Source organism: Homalodisca vitripennis, chromosome 3 (genome assembly GCF_021130785.1).
Source record: "Homalodisca vitripennis isolate AUS2020 chromosome 3, UT_GWSS_2.1, whole genome shotgun sequence".
NCBI classification, from domain to species: Eukaryota; Metazoa; Arthropoda; class Insecta; order Hemiptera; family Cicadellidae; genus Homalodisca; species Homalodisca vitripennis.
In genome coordinates, this window is record NC_060209.1 from 27,827,124 (window position 1) to 27,846,058 (window position 18,935).

Here is an 18,935-nt window from a genome sequence, read left to right on the forward strand (position 1 = left end):
TACAACCTTTATTACTAATACTTGGTTCTAAATCTTCTTTAGTCAAGAGTGAATGAAACTATCATCCGTCTAGCTTCAGTACAGCCACGTTCACAATATTGTACGGAATGTGATGCACCTAGCGCGTTTTTTATATAGTATAGCATAGTAACCTACATTAGTATGAAACACACTACATTTGGACACTCTCCAAATTCAAATGGTTAATAAACTATTTTTAATGCACATAGGCTTGTTGAGATATATTGGTTTAAACTTTGCATGAGTATAAACGATTCGTTTCATGTAAGTGATAACGCTAGTTTAAAATTAATATTTTAGATTCCTTTAATTAATAAATAATTCAGTTAAATGTCCAGGTTATATGAATGGCTCAATAGGATTTTTCAGGATAGGCAAGACAAATACTATGTTAAAAGATTTCTCATTTAAAATTCACCTTTAAGCTATACTATACATTCTTCAACAAAATCGTTAATTGATTGAGCGTTATTGAATGTTATGGCTCACGGGGCTGGAAAAAAATTTCATTTTTGTCTGTCTGTATATCTGTCTTTCTATCCACATGATATCTGAGAAACTAACCTATGCACTTGAAAGTTTGCATAAAGCTTTATTTCTATACAGCTAACACCGAGTTCGATAATGGTGCATGTTAGCCGGTAGGTAACATGAGACCTGGCTGAGCCAATATTTCTACATTCGTTTTATAGGTAATCATGATGGAAACGAGAAATTAGCATAATAAATAAATGTTTAAGCAAACATAGCACAATCATATGAGACATTTGCATTCATAGAGTATTATTGTTGAAAAAATAATACTTTGGAAAGTTAAAAGTCTGTGTCAAGTTTTATTTATTGTTTAAACTCTGCTATGAAACCTAACTTCATGATTTAAAATGTCAGTTGTATCTTTGGAAATATATCTTTTTTTGCAATAGGAGAAGCCGAACTCCTTTTTATACCTTATTCTGCCCATCCTCATGGGCCACTGGCCTGTGCGAGGATCTTATCAAACACAGTAAGGGGGAGAGTCGATAGGCCTACAGTACAAGGTCAATGGTACTGATAAAAAGTGCAACGGACACAGACAGGATTCGAAACTACGTTTTCTCTAACTCAGACTCCAGTCCAACGTCTTAGACCACTCGGCCATCGGCACTCCCATCACGAGAAAGGTTTAATTAATAGACTTTAAAATTTTTATGAAACTTCATTTCTACACAGACGATAATGACTTCTATGATGCTGCATATGAAACCATGAATTTGGCTGAACATCAATTGAAGCCAACCACTTAGTAGTCTGATATAATTTCTTTTGTTTTGCAGTCGGTATTATTTTACTGTATGACTGTATGTCAGTCTATCTGATCGCAGGACATTGAGAATGAAATGAGCTTCAAGTCTAAAATTGTACAAGCAATTTCAGGAAGCCTTTTAGCTACACGCGCTGTATTAAACTTAAAAGTTTCTAAGTTTTAAGTTTAAAAGTTTAAATAGTTTAATAGTTTAACAGTTTAAAAATCTCTTTCGATCTATAGGATCTTTTGGAAGGTTTTTACGAACCTTCTAACGCCAGCATACCATTAACATCAACATCACAGAAAATTGTTCAAATTGAAGGCCACAAAAAATGGAATTGTATCCTATCCTGTTCCTATGTTCGTAAAAGAATTTTGAAACTTTATGATTTTTTATCCCAGCGGTTACTTGGTAAAAGGAACACGATACAGAATTTGATTAATTCCATCAGTATAATTAATACATTTTATAAATGTTCTTGATCCTTGCTAAATATTATAACAATTGCAAAAAAAATGTCCACTGCATGTTTACTGACCTTTCATCTAATGCACTCGACCTTCTCTGGACGGTGTCCTAGGGAAAGTCATCGACTATAATCAAGAATTAATTGGTTACCGAGCCACATACATAAAGTAAGAGTGACCTTCTGCATGCTGATCAGGCGCGCGTGGCCGGCAGAGGATAAATAACGGTGAAAAAATGGCCAGGGTTCTTGTTATGAAGCTATTACACAAATTCGACCCTTGGCCCGAGACTCCCCGCTGACTCGGTTGATGAATGACTTCTCGAACACGGCCTCATCTACGTGCAGTCCACTAGTAGCCTGTTCTACATTAGCTGAATTCTATATCGCCAATATATTCGTATTTAGGATTATATAGAGCGTTTGAAGACCTTTTCAAGCCGTTTTCGGGCAGGGTACGATAAGCGGACGGCTTATTATATCGAAATTGGCAAACGATATTACTTAATCATAACCATCGATATAATCAATCGATACTGATTAATTATTTTGAACAATTGACTTAAATAATCTATATTTAACAGCTGTAAACACTTTCAAATGATACTCGTAATGTAATATTTCAATTTTATATAACTAGCCTAACATTTGATTATTAAAATTGGCAGTACATTTTAGTAAACTACATGACAATGCTTTGAAAGATGATAAACATGTTCTTCAACATGTTGGACTCGTACCGAAAAAACGTGTGTGAAATTTGTGGGAAAGAAACAACTGTAACTGTGAGAGGAGCAAATATGATTGTCTTCAGTTTTCCTAATTTTTGTTATAATAATTTGTTTGATCACTGTAAATATTAAATTCATATTTTAATTTAAAACATATGATTGTTATTGAGGACTATAGATACTTTTATATCGACTGATAGTTTAGGATTTGTGATGCGAATATTCGGTATCGATGACTACATTCTTCGATATAAAAAAACCGGGTCCGCTTATCGTACCCTACCCCCGTTTTCAATTAAGGGTAGCGATTTCAACAATACAGTAGCTGACAACAATACAATAGAGGTTAAATAATCAAACTAAAATGAATGTATTATATTTATGATTTATGAGTAATGATCACAAAACTACTATAGAGGACGTGAAAATGTGAGAGGTAAGAAACGTCAAAAACCAAATATAAGAACAAATTCTACTTTCTGAAAAAGGCGTATATTTAAACAAATGCAGTTGACGAAACAAATTTCATAATTTACCAGTACAATTAGTTTATGTTTTGTTTTTTGATACTATTTTTCATTTTAAACTAACAAAAGTAAAACGTGAGGTTTACTGTTAGGAAAGAAATAAATTGTTGAGCAGTTCTCGTTGTGCAGCTCAAAAATTCTAAGAGGTCGAACAGAGTTTTTAAACTTACTAAAACATCTCGTTATTCGTTTGACTAATACAGAAGTGGCTTTTTGGTTTAAAATAATTAATCAACCTGCTCCCAAAGTACTCAACATAGATTCCATTCAATAAAGGCAAATAATTTAAAATTTAGAACTATTTCTAGAATTAGGAGAGTATGTGCCAAATGTAAAGATAATCTGTTCAAAATGAATCATGTACCGGTACGTATCTATATTTAAAAACTTTATAAAACTACATAAAATATAATTTATGATAGGTACACACATCACTATGCCTTACTTGAGTGTTATAACGAGATCTAGAATATTTATTTTCCGTCCTGTAAATTCACTACTTAGTAAGACCATCCATTGGATATGATAAGACACACTGATATGATCCTCTGCACCGTATACAAATCATATGACATAGAAATCAAGAACGCATATCAATGTAATAGATGATTGTATAAGTATGTTAATATTCAAGAATAACAAAATGATTTGCTAGAGTTATGGTCATAGGTTACATAAAAGATATACATTTTCATCTTTTAAAAAAGCTTCAGTTTTGCAGTAAATAGCAAACAATGTATTAATTAACTGACGTGTAACTCATCTCGTGTAATTCTTTTATTTTGAGTTCAAATATTTTACTGCCTAAGTGAAAGTGCCAAAGCTGTTAATATTTATTATATAACCAATCTTCAAATAGGTTCTATTTCCTTTTGCTTTTTTAGTCAATGTTTTCGACTTATTTAGAACTTGCAGTTGATATAAAACTTCACAGACTTTTTTGGAGCACAATACAGAGTTATCAGATTGCTGAAAGCACTAACTTTTCAAACATACAAAGATTAAGATTTCAATAACTCACATTGTTTTGAATATATTCAGACACACTGATAGACGTTTTTAAAATTTCTACGTATTTAATCTTTATTATTGAATTAATATTACATGAAAACTTTTGGGACTTGTAGTGACTATAAACCGTGGTGGCTTACACTTTCTTTACTAACTATTATTACTCTGTAACTTTCGTTATGTTTTAAAACTCCTTAATGGCATCGTCAGAGTTCATGTCAGATAACACGTATGCACCTGCCGTTTCTGCAGTTACATAAACAACTGGGAAAACAGTTGATTTAAATATTAACAGAGCAAACTAATCGACTATAAATATCTATACACTACAATCGTATTTATGCAACCTGCCATTGGTGTTTACATTATGTATATTTTACATAAAAAAGAACAGTGCAAATGGAGGAAATGATTAACTACTTTTTCATTTGTGAAAATATATTTATTACCCACAAACATGTTTACGAGAACTTGGTTTGTTAGCTAAGTCGACATAGTACAAAATATGAAATGACGACATGAAAAAAATGAGAAAATATATTGCGTTTCACAGCTGAAAAACTGAGAATACATGTGAAGTTTCCCTAAAAAACATTTGTGTTTTGTGAAGTTTCCCTTAGTGCGTTTTCTGAAGGTTCTCAATTTGAGTTGAGATATACAATTAAGTATTTTTTTTCAGTGTAAATATGATAAATTATGACTTACATGGAGTGAAATCATATAATTAACTTATTAAGTACTTTTTTATTATAGTTGTTTTCACAATCATTTCACTACGATAAACCCAACATCGCTCGGCTCTGGTGGGTGGACTGCCTCAAAACTCAGGGGCTAAGTTGTTTTGGAAACTCCCCAGTCATTAAAAAAATGTAACAGAAAAAACAATTTTTAAAAAAACGAAAAGAATACCTATTAGAGGGTTGTTTTTAGTCGGTTGGGGAATTTCTAGCCTAAAAATTATTGTATTAATCATTTGTATTGTTTTATTATTTAATGTAATTTAGTTTCTTATTCTTCTTGAATTACGTACGAATATTGTATTTTTATATTTTAAGTTACAATAATATGCTACTGACATTTGTCATACATGTAATAAATATATGTCTACGACTGTAAAAAGATTTAAATTAAAATTGAAACTATTTTATTGTGAATTCCTCGTTTAATAACGTGTAATATCGATGTTAACCTTTGCAATATAGATATCAAAATTTATAATCCATATTTATTACGAATGTTTTTATGGCATCTTGATGAAGTGCAAGCTTCCGATGAAACTGGTTAGACATTATAATTTTATTACACTAGCTGGAACATCGTCCCATTGGGCCTCTAGATCTGGGCCTTTTTGTAATTCCTTGCTGATTAAAAATATAAATAGATTTAAACTGAAATAAATCTTAGCATTTTTTTCATTTATAAGGATCCGTGTTTTTAAAAATAATTTAGTGATAAACGACCGCCAAATGTATCTTCATTGGTTTTATGGACAAAAACACAATTTTGTACGAACCTCATCACGGCAGTGGGTGAGAACGGGCTGAGAGAATGTAAATTTTTATATGATTATAGCCTGGCTAAATTCATTGCCGAACACAGTGGCAATTATTCGTCAGGCACTATAAAGAGAACGCTAATTTTAAGTGTACACAGTTTTACTCTTGTGTTTAACGTGTAGTAGGCAAATCTGATAGTAGAAAAGTGGCGGTGTTGTGAGGCACTCGCAATATATCACGCCTCCGTAGCGTGGTTACCAGTGGATAATTACCCAGCAACAACCATCTGTTGCTTCTGTCAGTCCGGATTCAGAGTGATCTCACCTTAACAATAGTGTCTTAACACAACTGTATACTGTCTCTTTCAGCTATCTTTCATCACATTTGGATTATTTTGCTAGTCTACGTTGACTCGAATTTAATTTTGAACCGTTTTACAATATATCATGTAGGTATTGAGAAGTCTTAATGACACAATGTGTAGCGCCCAATCATTTACCATGACTTTAGAACTTTGTTAGTCCCGATCCTCCATTACTTAATTTTGAACTGTAAATAACACATTTTTATTTTTTGTACTGTTATACTCGAGAACACTCACAAATTGTATTGCTGAATTTTGAGCCGCGTTTAAAATAAAATTATTTTACTGTAAAAATAAAATTTTGGGCATACGTTGTATTATTATTTTCTTTAGATGACCTAGACCATCCCTGACATTTCGGTCACCCGTTACGTATTCTATAAAAGATAGAAACTTTTGTGTGAGTAATAAATGTTTAACTTTATTCAATGCCTTAATAGATGCATTTTTATTACATTTAGAATTTATTAGTTTATTGAGAAGTTAAACGGAATTTTGTTAACTTATTCAAGGTCATGCAAAAATTATGTGGCTTGTCACTAAAAGATCTTTAATTTTAATTTTATTCAATGCCTTAATAGATGCATTTTATTATATTTAGAATTAATTAGTTTATTGAGAAGTTAAACGAAAATTTGTTAACTTATTCAAGGTTATGTAAAAATTATGTGGCGTGTCACTAAAAGATCTTTGATTTTAAGAGTAGTTAGGATTCTGAAATCGGGTAACAAAAATGTTCATATTATTTCTATTCTATCAATATAAAACCTGCAAGTGTTATACCTGATTAAACTCTAATAATCGAAAAGTGGCCTGCAAAACCGAAAGGAAGTACAATATGCTTCTCTGTATGTTCTAGTTTATTAATTACTTACATTGTACCGTTTAATTTCCTAGAAGTTCGTTAAAGAAGTTAAAGAATACAGCTTTATTCTAATGTAAACCTTGTTTAACGGTTGATGTTTTTGAAATATTAAACGAAATTAATGTAAAGCTGAAGCACCGTATCGTTTAAGGTGGTACACAAACACTGATTTTAATTAAGGTGAGACAGCCGTAGGTGTAAAACCTTTAAAGGATATTAAAAAGCAAAATTTTTAATGCGACAGAAAACTGTAAACATAAATATCTCAAATTTGTGTTTTTGGACTTAACCCACTTCACGCACGTGGCACTAAATTGTAAACAACCGTTTCCAGGTCAAATAGGAATAGTAATTTAACTCCTACACTTTGCTTGTGTTTCGTAAACAAATACTTTAGCAAGAGCCCTGAGGCGGAGGTCGGGGTATGTTGTCAGTGGTTTGATATCGCGCCCGTACAGTTCGCCCACGGGCAGGTCTGTACAACAGAGATCTTCAGTGGTCAGTAGTTCTACCCCTGGATTGCCGCAGCCCCTAGGGGCTCACGGCCTCGGTTGCGTCAGAATACTGCCTGCCTCCCCCCCTTCCATACCCACAAGATTAGAGGCCTATAATTTTAATTTATTCTAAACCAGTTTAATTCTGTTGGCCTGTTTAAAACTTTTGATCAAGCAACAAATTAAATTTGGAACAAAGAGGCAATCGTTCACATAACTAGAGTCTGCTTGTTATGTAAGACCTGGTATTCATGTTATTTTGAAGATTTAATTTGATCAGTAAAATACAAATAACTGTACATATAAGTATGTACGAAAGGGTACATAATAAAGGTGGGTGACCAATTCCCTCTGCATGGCCCAACATGCAAATCTACCTTACTTAAGTTAAAATTCCGGAACAACTGCTGTAGCTGTTCACCTATAATTTAATGCATACAGCCCTTTTTTCTCAAAATGTTAGTACATTTTCTACACAAAAAGACTACAAATTTTAGTAAATGTCCTTTACATTAATCAAATTCAACGTATAAACTATAGGAATAGTATATAATCCGGAATATATAAAATATAAATTATCTAAATATACTATATTTTCAAATAAGAAAATCAAATCTTTTTAAAAATATATTCTAAGCTTCAAAATGTTATAATAATTCATCACGTCAGTTTAATGCCAACTTTTTTACGAAATGGAGGGATCGGAGTCTTAAAATTATTCATAATAACAAAACTCACTTCATATTGAGCAAAATATTCTGATAGCTTTTCTAATACGAATGTTTTAGCTTCTTAACAAATAAATCATCTTTCAAAAGAACAATCTTGTTCAGAAAGGACAGATCGACGATAGATGCCGAGATGTATCTCGACTTATCTAAAGTATTCGATTGTGTAGATCACCTCACGGAATCCCATGGCATTCGAGGCGTGTCTCTCTTGTAGAGAAACGTTCATTCACATTGAAAATGACCTTTGGAGTCCCTGAAGGATCTGTTCTCAGTCCTGTTCTCTTTCTGCTCTATTTCTATGACAAAATTATGACTATCACACGGAAGAATCCTGTAGTATACGGATGATAAGACTTTTTTTCAATGAAATTACAAAATTATATGGAAATCAAAAAGTATTTTGTTGCCTCAAAAGAGTTGTGTCAAAGTCGTGTATCACAGCGCCAATCTGAAAATGAATTCCACGTTCTAAGTTTTATCTTTGCGCTCAGTGGACTAGGAATGATGGTATGACATTTCTTCCTAGAAGAAGTCTGCTCATTGAAATTCCTTGAAATTTTACCTCGATCAAAGTTTGACATGGAATGCTTACATCGATTACGTTTGCTCCAGATTCGCCACAGACACTTATGTTTTGAGGTATCTATATAAATACCGCCCTCGTCAGTTTCTGATGTCGGCTTATTATGGCATGATTTGTTAATTTTAACCTAATTTGTAGTTATGTATTAGTTTAGTTATTTACCTGAAGAAATCATATTTCAGATCTCGAAACGTGGTGTAACTTTTTTTCACTGAACGGTGGCAAATGTCCGGAACATCCTGTTTCCTTTGTCAAACGTAGATTATATAGTCCATCTGTTTATGTTATTGCTACCAACCCAACCTTTTTCGGTCCTCAAAAGTAAAAAAAGAATATATGCGCCGGAGTTGAATGCCCAGCGACAGATGTTAAAGTTTTAAAATTCCTCTCACTGGCGCGATATATGAGTACTATGTTACCTTAAATAGCGTGTCAGATAATTCCTCGTCTCCTGACAGCTCCAACTATCGCTGCATTTATCTTTTCGAGCAAAACAGCCTGCCTGTCTCGTGTGTAACTTGTGGTATAACGTTTCGATTACTCAACTCTGCACACTTCGTGCTGCACTGCATGATTTATAAGCTTCCAATGAAGAGGGGGATGTTATTTATTTCAATCTCATATACCGTATAATCCATATCAAATGGTAATATATCAACGGCTCATGAAGATAATTTTTTTGTACTTAACTGATAAATTACTTTTAGTCAATAGTTATGTACATAACGTAGGCAGCTCACTTTTTACAAACATTTTAATGAATGCAACACATTAATAGTTTATCAGCGAAGTGTCTGAGAAATGTTGGGTAGTTTTAGTGTTTAACACGTGTACCTATAGTTACAATATTAGGCAGCAGAAAATACCAGCAGGTTGCTCTTTACGTCTTGGATTTACATCTATTTTTTTTTTATTTAAAAAATGACTAAACAAAATTTATATTTCAGAAGAATCCTGGAATAGTATGTTGCAATATCCAAGAGTTGTTATCCTATAACAATAATTTGATTTCTTATTTTGTTATCTTAAATTTCATACGACGTTTTATTAAGGCATCTATTTATTCTACTTAGTACTCAATGAAATGATGTTTTCTAATATGCATCTATAATAAAGGATCACTTATAAAGATAAAAAAATTGTACGATTATTAGTATAATGCTATACACATACATATATACACGACTTCATTCATTTTAAAAACATGTTTGGTTATTCTTTTATGGATAGTTAAAACTTGTGTTAAAATATATATTTACAGATACAACGGATGTTTAAGTTATGACAGTAAAAAGTATAATTTTGGTAAGTTTTATATGTTTTATTTTAAATAATCTGGTTATTTACTAAACATTATATTATAATTTAACATAATTAGGTCAGATTACTTAGCACAGCCAATGCTCCCAAGAATGAATGCTTTTTATGGAAAATACATCAACAGTGTGGTGCTTAACCAAATACTTTCGTTGGAACCATACTGCAATCTCTTGACACCGTAACAATACTTTTTCTGTGACATCTTTCAGAAAGACCCATTCAATTGCCCAACGAATTCAATTGCGTTATTAAAAGTGTGGTGATATCAGCTGATCAAATCACACATAGCTATTTGCAATAGACATTTTTTGCTTTATCAAAATATTCTTGTTTACTCCGTTTTAATATACTTATGTACACTGTTTGTCTTTTAGTGTAATAAATCATAAGTTGTAACAATTACTCTACGTTACACAATAGTTGTTTGTTTGTACTAATTTGCTAAACTAAAAATCCTGATACTCTAAAACATGAACACATTTTTGACACCGGTCAGATTTGACGTAGATCCACCAGCACAACTTGGAAGAAAACGTTCGAATAATTCCTGTCACATCCTGACCAATCACGTGGCTCCAAAATTCCTACTCCTAAATTGCTGATAGCACTATCTACGGCTACGGAGACGCATTCCCTACTCTTGAAGCAATGGCACGTGAAACCAAATAACGTGATTATTTGTTCGAAACAAGGAATATTTGTCATTTTATTTGATAACCAATGATTCGATAAATGCTCCAGTTGGGAAAATACAGAGCTGAAGCACTTAGACTTAGTAAAAAAGTTATTAATTTGTTTTGAAACATTTAAATTGTTGTATTTTGAACTATTGAAACGTTAGACATTAATTGCTGGGGTGTGTGCTAGATTGATATAGTGTTATTTATTTATAAACAATGTAAAAGTGCAACAACATCCGGTTTGTCGGCAGCCGGTAAAAATGTTGATCGGGGACTGTTTCAACATCTGTTATTCGGTTTTAATATGTCCATAAAATGCTCGCGTGTTCCCCAGGGCGGCCACGCGGCCAATGAGGAAACCCGGACTTGCCGTGTTGGGACATCCGTAGTCCGCACACGCAAACCACCAGATTTGAGTCTTGCTCTCCTTACCCCAGATACCTACGAAAGCAATTGGCCTCTTGAAACTTCCGCCCTTTGGAATTCTTATCTTCTATGATCCTATAGAATATTATGGGAATTTTTAATGTTGCTTAGACCGCACATAATATTAATGAAAATGTTGAGTTCAGCTCCAGTTTTATCTTCCTCTTACTGCAGCATCTGAAATCTGATGCTCCCACAGCTTCACTCCTGAAAGCTGGGAGTCTGAAGAGATCAAAAAAATCTGTGAAGAAAAAACTCCTTGCTCCTTGCATCGGAAACACTCTGTAGGCAATCAAGACCAAAATATAGACGAAGACGCAGTTGTGCTCCCAAGGAGAACACCTCTTGGTCTAGATTACACTTTGTAGTTCCTTTTGGACTTCTGGAGGCTCCTGGACTTTGGAGACTTCTGACGACTGGTAGCTTCCAGAATTTGGAAGGAAGACCTTTCCTCTAATAAATCATAGTTTCTAAAATGTCTTGTATTCGTGGTAAACGACTGCAGGCTACAGGGCTGCAGGCTTCTGACAGGTTTCGGTCACAGACAGCACTTGACTTAAGAAGTGTTAAGACAAATCTTTGATAAATATTGATTCCAATTTTGATTAAATATTTACAGCACCACTAAAACTCCACTGTAGGTCAAGAATTAAAACTTTTCCATAGTTATGAATTGATTAGTTGCTATTTATTTACAAAAATATCCACCCTAAATATTGGATACATCCAATGGATTCCACATTTTCTTGTGAATCCATCCTGGACTCTTCCAGGATTGTTGGGAAGGAATGGACTTGACTCTGAGGGGTTCGTTCTTTTGGCTCCAAGGTACTTTTACGAACTGCTCTTAGTTGCTATCCTAGATGATCATTTGTTCATGCCAATTTTGGTCAAAATCTATCTGTACGACAATGCTTCTGGAGTAGTAAAAAACTTTTTGGTTCTCAGATTTCACCTCTTCTATTTGATTGGCCCCGAAAACAAAATTAACTTATAAACCGACTTTCTTAATGGTCCTACAAATAATGATATTGTAATCGTGATGACATATAAATACATGTTTTTAACAATGCGCAAAACATCCTAAACCTGTTCAATATATATTAATTTTTTAATATGTTGTACATTATTTTTCTCATGACATTTTAAGAAAAAGTTACTATAAATTGTAAATGTAGTCTACACATTTTAGTCTACAGATGGAATCGTTCTCGAGTTATCTTGCCACATATCACATTCACATTGTTTTTAATTAAATTTGGTGTCATATGGTTGTTGAAATAATAAAATTTGATACTATAAAGTCACCATAAAATTGTTTTCGATGTGTTGAGATACATAGGTAGGGGGGTGGGGGGTAGGGTGTTGGGATAACACTTATGATGTATAAAATATGGAAATTAAGTCCCGATACGCTTGGATATATTCCAAACGGATTGAGATATCGATGTAAAATCTTAACCATATCTATTAGAAAATTTTTTTGGACTTTTTCAAGGGTTAAAAATATTTCCCGCCCTTCCTCAGAGTGGAAGAGGAAGGTCACTTTAATTTTTTAGATTGCATCCCCTATCTTGTGAGATGTCATTTGAAAGGTAAATTCAAAAGAAACACAATGACGAACAAAACGTCTCTACGGCGATCCTAGCAAAATTTATGGTAAACAACCCCTTACATCTAAGGGTGTAAATTAAGTCCTGATACGCCGGGGTATATTCCAAACGGATTCAGAAATCAATGTACAAGCTTTTATATACATAAATTTTGACAGACCGATAGAAATTAAATGTTTCTCGACTGTAGGCTTCGCTATCGCTCACCCAATAAACCTGTAATGCAAAAGTCAAGTAGACATAAATTCCAAATTAATTCCTCATTCTTCAATAAGTATAACGCTGTTCTTTTCGTACTCGACTTTACCTCATCGTCTTTATCATTTTTCTGATTTCAGTCAGAGTAGTCTGGACGAAATCGTGGCTCGTACGTCAGAACCCCCCTTCCCCCCACGTACAGTCAGCACACACACTGCTGCCATTTATTCCTGTTCGGAAAAGTACTGATCCGCAGGCCCGGTTAACTCACATGTGACCGGAGCGATGACTCATACCTTCTTCTTCGTTTATGGGCGCTAGCTGGATACCACTCCGAAAGGGGCGTTAGTAATAGGACACCGTCTCTGATTGGCTGAGAGTTTATACTGCAGTATTAATATCAAAATAAATTCATGTGGTCATTCACATTATTTATGTTATTTACTGCTTTACGTTGAGTTAGCAAGATTTATACACATTGCCACACTTGTTCATGTTTAATTTAATTTATTAAAACTGTGTTTAAGATACTCACAGACTGTTTCATGTTGCATGGCATTTGGATGTTGTATGTTTATAATATATTGAAATCTAAATCAGATAGAACGATTTTTTTAACCCAGTAGAAAATGTATTGATAGTTTTGATAGTATATATGGTAATAATATACTTGAAATTGGCGCCACGCGTAAAGTTCCGGGAAGTAAGGCTTCCGGTATCCGGTACGCTAGGCTGGGTACTAAAACGCGAAAGTGCGTTTAAATCAAAACTCTGCTACTACTTTCTTTCCACAATATAGTTTTTTTCCTTTTTACTATACTCGTATGCTAATCTGTCTCAACATCGTCTGCTGTTTTTGTAAACAAATACACGTACATTTAATTTCATTCATTTGTTATGTACACAACATGTAAATCAAGCGGGTAATAGTTGACTGTAGCTGCGTCATAACAGGAACAGCTGGTAGTCAGCAGCGATTGGCGACACCGCATCTAATTTCTTCTACTATTGTGCGGATTACAATGGCATTTATGTTGCTTTTGAACATTTACTCTTTCGCACGATAACCGGAAAGTTTATTTCTGGTCTACTTACAACAATATAATAAGAAAAGTGGTTTCAAGACATAATCATTCTAGTTTGAAATAATGCAGAATCATATGAAATAAATCGATTGATTTTCGTATCTTTAAGTTCATCTGAAGATCATTTTGAAGTGTTGTGTTGCAAAATTAAGTGGAAGTACTTAAAACATTTTTGCAAAATTACAATTTTGATTTGTACCTATTTCTAAATTATTAAGGTTGTAAAAGAATGAAGCCAGACAAAATGCCTAAGATATAAGTAAAATAATTAATTTTTGTTTCAGAAAAATTAGTAACCTTATCAGTGTGGGCAAAGATGTACAGCAAATAGTAAATTAATAAAACTGTATAACAAGAAACATTTACAAAACATTTTCCATTCAATTAATCCTTCCTCTGCTAACAGCGTCTAAGAACAAATGTTGGAGGACTTTCAAACTGCTGTAGGATAAGTAAATTTCATTAGATTTTCTTATAATTCATAATATCATAATACAATTTTTTAACTTTCGATTGCTAAAAGTGTGCTCAGAAATATTAAAAACTGTGCAATAAGTTTAAAAAAAAAATTGTTCTATTTGTCTTTTCATGTAATATGAAAAGTTTCATCTGTTGTAGACGTGTTTTTTTTTTTTTTTTTTTTTTTTTTTTTTTTTTTTTTTTTTTTTTTTTGCCATGACATATCTTAAACCAAATATTGAAACCTGCAAATATGCCTGCACACACATTTCACTCCAGTCTTACAGTCTTAACATTTGTCATAAACCTTCGTTTCTATAAAAGCAACACCGAGTTAGATAATGGTGCATATCACTCCATGGGTTTTGACTGATCATTAAGCGAGTATCTTTACATTGCTCTTAAGAGTATCGATGATGTCAACGAGAAAATAGCTGAATAAACAAACTTGTAGATACTTCAGTATAATTATAACTGGTATATTAAAAGTCCCCTCCCCCATGTTAACTTTTTTATGAATAGAGATGAATTTATTTACTTTGGGGGTATTTATATGACCAACTGAGGAGGTTTTCGACGTAAGAAAACTTTTGACTCATCCCCCTCCCTAAAATGGGGTATTTTGGGGATAATTCAACATTTTTAAATAATAACCACTGGCAACCTCATTTTAAAGGTATTACCAAAGAAGAGGGAGTACGGCGCAAAACTCTCTAATGCTACTATATCAAATTTGGTGCCCAATTAATGTGTGAAATATATATCTTTTTTCTTAATTGCAGTATACCACTGTGTAAATATAAATACTCCAAACATGTATTGTCTATCTAGTTCACTACATTATACAACTATTAAATATAACAGTACAAGTGCTATTGTAACTGTAAATGTATGTTAGATCTTGTTACATTTTCTAAACTAAACCTTTCATTGCACAAGTTTTTCTCTGAAAGTAGTCTTCATGCTGAGGAGGTTTTCGACGTAAGAAAACTTTTGACTCATCCCCCTCCCTAAAATGGGGTATTTTGGGAGTAAGCCAACATTTTAAAATAATAACCCCTGGCAACCTCATTTTAAAGGTATTACGAAAGAAGAGGGAGTACGGCGCAAAACTCTCTAATGCTACTATATCAAATTTGGTGCCCAATTAAAGTGTGAAATATATATCTTTTTTCTTATTTGCAGTATACCACTGTATAAATATAAATACTCCAAACCTGTATTTTCTATCTAGTTCACTACATTATACAACTATTAAATATAACAGCACAAGTGCTAATGTTACTTAAAAACTGTAAATGTATGTTAGATCTAGTTACATTTTCTAAACTAAACTTTTCATTGCACAAGTTTTTCTCTGAAAGTAGTCTTCATGCTACCGTTACTAATATCAAATGACACCTTCCATGTATAAAGTATCTATTTCAAATTTAAGTATTAACTCTGTTTTGGTTTGCTGTTATCGTCTATATAGATTTTATACACAGATTTCGATTCTCCAACAAACCCGAGGCCACGTAATTCATTAAGCAACATTTGTTTATAAATCTCAAAGAAACTATGAAACTTTAGCTTTATCTTTAGCTGTGAAAATATGAAACTCACTCTGTGTGTTTGTATATTTTATAGAAAATTACTTTGAAATTCCAAAACACATATTTGGGGATAGAAAGTAACGAAGGAGAGACAGTTTTGTGATATGAGATTGGCGTGAGATTGGTGTGAGATTTCTCAAATATCATGAAACGAGTAAGAGAAATTCCAATATTCATTGTGTTATTCTCAAAACATATAATATTCCGCCAGAATACATCTGAGAAAACTAGAATAATATATTACAGTATTCTTTATTTGTCAAATAAAGAAACTTTTAATGAAAAATCTTTCAAAATAGAAAAATATGGGTAAATATAACTTTATGTTTCATAAAGGTGAAAGTTCTAAAGCAGAAACAAATGTATTGTGTTCTCTTCCATAAGTGTCATTTTCAATATAATTCAACTAAAAAATCTGGCTGTCTGATGGTAGAAGGATAGCTAAATATCTCTGATAAAGCACCATAATCTACTGGTGAGCTATAATCCGCTAAAACAGAAAACAAGCGCGCTGGCCAGTTTCATAGAATCGACTGATTTTCTAATTATGTCAGTAGGAATGCCAAAGACAATTTAGTGCCTATGAAAATCAGAAATATGATATAACTCATTGCAATGAATCATCCAGATCCTCTACAAGCAATTTTACCATAACTTTCTACACTATTTTTATCACTAGTACCCTTCGAATATTAGAAAATTCTACTTTACATGAGATGATTAAAATTCGCTGTATATTATTTGATATTACAAGTATGGTATTTTAACCTGGCTAATTTACATATAGCCTATTACTGCAAATAGAGTACACAAGGGTTCCAGAATAATATTTAAAAGCAAAAATCACTGAAATTATAACAAAAAATATTTTATTTACACCGATCGGATATTTTTGAAAATTCAGATAATAGCCCACCACATTTTACAAACTTTGCCACGGTTAATTCCAGGTACTATATTTACAGGTAATAATTTAACAGTATCCGTAAATGTGTACTCTAGTATATATAGTACAGTAGATAGTACTATATTTATTGCATAAGTAAGCCATTTTTACTAGAGCTGTATTGATAACTATATTTCATCCAATAACAAGAAGATACGCTATTGGAGACTTTAACGCATGATACTGATGATGCAGCCTTAATAACATTTCGAAATAAAATTATAAAACTATTTAGTTTTCCATCAATTATCTATAGATGTAGTCCTTAAAGAGTGATGGCGCAATGTTAGAGACTGAACTGTAGCAGAAAATATTAGCACGGGGTGAGATCCAGTATGCACTGTATGAATTGGCCATAACGAATTTTAGAAAAACCCATAAGAAATTCCTTTTAAGAAAGAAATCGAAAATCAGTCGCTCTATTGTTATGGACATTGGAATGTGAGAGGAGTAAAATGGTTCAAAATATACGAAGTAATACAATTTTTACTTTTTATTTTAAGTAATTTTGAAATTTGACGCCATTTTAAAATCAATATTTAGAAATCTAAGAAATAATTGCATCAGAGTTTTGAAACAGATAAAAAATTGAAAATTACCTGAAATTCACCATCTGTGATAACACTCCCCTCTAATACCTGATAAGTATTTAGGTTAAGTATCGCCTTATAATCCGTTACTAAGTTATCCCATTAAGCTGGCTGAGAAGCTTGAGTATAAGGGAGAAAGTTTGAGAATAAAGGAGTACGAGAGTCTTTAACTGAAGTAGATAGGTTATGCAGTATGTAATACATATACATATGTTAGTCTAATGTTAACGCTACCATTAGAAATATTTTTGGCCTGGATTTGAAACAACTAATTGCTTTTTAAGTGCAAATAAACTTAAATTTGTTATTGGATTTACTGCAATTAAATACAAGTTTAGTTAAAAATATTCTTTTTTTTTCAAGTTCCAAGCAAATTATATTGTGATAACATATTCGCTGTTGTGTATAGCTATAAAAACTAATTAAATTAATTTAGGTGTGTGGTGATCCAAAAAGATAGACGTAATGAATTAAATTTTAAATTAAATTAAAATCTACGTCACAAATTTAAATATTTAAGACTAAACGAAACGACAAAGTCAGTTATTCCTATGATAGTTACTTTACACCTGAAATCAATAAAATTCAATTATTTATTAAACTTAATAATTGTATGGAAATGTTTTAACCCTAATAATTTAACTCACTAAACACCTGTGCTCGATTAAGACGGAAACAATTTCCCTGGAATTCGGCGGGCACTTGGGATAATAGTTACGTGTGAGGTGCAATACAGAAGCTGTGATAGCTAATTGATAGCGACTGTAGTAGGGCCGGGGGAGGGGGAGGGGGGAGGACACACCCACTGGGGCGATATATAAGTGACAGTACACTGCTCCAGTGGCTTGGTTCCTAGTGTGTGTGTGTCGTGTCAGTGTTCAGTGCCTTCAACATGCCGGTTACTAAGGTAAAATCATCTTTTCAATTATAATAAACAATTATTAGTTTTATCAATTTTAAATAGTTAATCACAACATCCCCTAACCAATCACTGTTTTAGAGCACCGAAAAGAATTTATCATTTTATAAAACGGGGGGGTTCATTTATTTATTTCTTTATATGACTATAGAAACTCTTAAAAGCGTATACGTCAGTTGGCCAAACTTGAAACACCACATGCCATTTCATATTTTTCATTCCATGCACGTACTTAATGTATTTAAACCATACAATATTAGATCGCTTTATATATTTTATTTCTATTTAAAATTTAATCGGATATAAGCAATTTATTTGCCGTGACTTCGGTAGTTTCTGCAAATTTGATGATAAGAACTTACTTCTGAAACTTTGCACCATCGAAGTTACATTTCTTATATTGTTTTAAACTACAAAACATTACGAAGGATGAGCAAGATTAAAAATAATACTATTTATCAAGTTATGAGTATACTTTATAAACAATCGCTTCTAAAAGATATAAGAAATAATGTATGTAAATTAATTG